The following is a 1,164-nucleotide window of genomic DNA, read 5'->3' as shown; positions in this document are numbered from 1 at the left end:
GGAAGATACCCTGATTATTCAAAGACACACACCAAAATTCCCAATACTGATGTAGCACTGCAATGAACATTTTGGATCTCTACTTTTATCACTTATCACAATGTGGTGGATTAAACTCATTTCAGAGAATGAAATGCTGAAATGAGAGTAATTTATGAATTACTTCATCATTTAGTTTTATTTTGTTTCCCGTGGAACACGACATTTTCATTATCTTTCCATTTTTCTTAATCGCCAAGCTTCAAAATTTATATTTTTTAAAAAGTAGGCTATCGTACGTACTCCATTCTTGAGGCTACTGAATTTTAAGACATTTTTAAACACGAATACACATTTTGAAATGTTAAAGCTACACTTATAGCTACAAAAATGTTCAAAATGAATGTAATTTCATTACTGAGCAACTACATACAAATATAATATGATCAAACTGTGTTCATTTATTTTACCTTATGTGGAGCTGTCAGGTCAGATTTGGTGGTCTGTTAACTTAGCAGAAGAACAGTTATGAACAGCTACTTTTGGGGCAGTGTTTAATGGCATCAGTCAAGGCCACACTGACCTTGCTGTTGTTACATCTCTCTCACACAAAACCTGTCAAATAATGTAAGAAACAAAACATTTATAATTACTGACCCATACCAAATGTCAGTGTACTGGTAGTGAATTATTTTCCTGACATCAGGGGCCTGTTGCATAAAAGGCTTAGACTAGTCATCTGTTTTTTTCTTTAAGGCTGATCATATATATTTTTTTAATTCGGTTACATAAAAATGTAGATTAGTCAAAGTTGAATCCAACAAATAAAGCTCACTAACTCTTGGCTAACTGTTAGTTGGTCAGACTCATACTTAAAGACGCTGTCTTAACAGAGAGGCTGAGTTTATGCAACTGGCCCCTGATCTGAGTTTCCATATGATTCATTGAAAATAATAACTTCTCACTTTGCTAACTTACAGTGTTATAGCAAAGACTATACACGTAGTCAAATCAATTCATAAATCATGTGTTATTTATAGCACTTTTCAGAATATTGTTTCAAAGCTTCACAGAGACGTCGCAGTCATTCAGGTCTTCATGTACACTATATGATTTCTCGTCAGTTAATGCTTTTATGGAAGTCTGCAACTAGATTTGGCAAACATACACTCTTAAAAATAAAGG

This window comes from Sinocyclocheilus grahami, unplaced genomic scaffold, assembly GCF_001515645.1.
Source record: "Sinocyclocheilus grahami isolate Dianchi unplaced genomic scaffold, SAMN03320097.WGS_v1.1 scaffold154.1, whole genome shotgun sequence".
Lineage (NCBI taxonomy): Eukaryota > Metazoa > Chordata > Actinopteri > Cypriniformes > Cyprinidae > Sinocyclocheilus > Sinocyclocheilus grahami.
Note: the sequence above shows the minus strand (reverse complement) of the source record.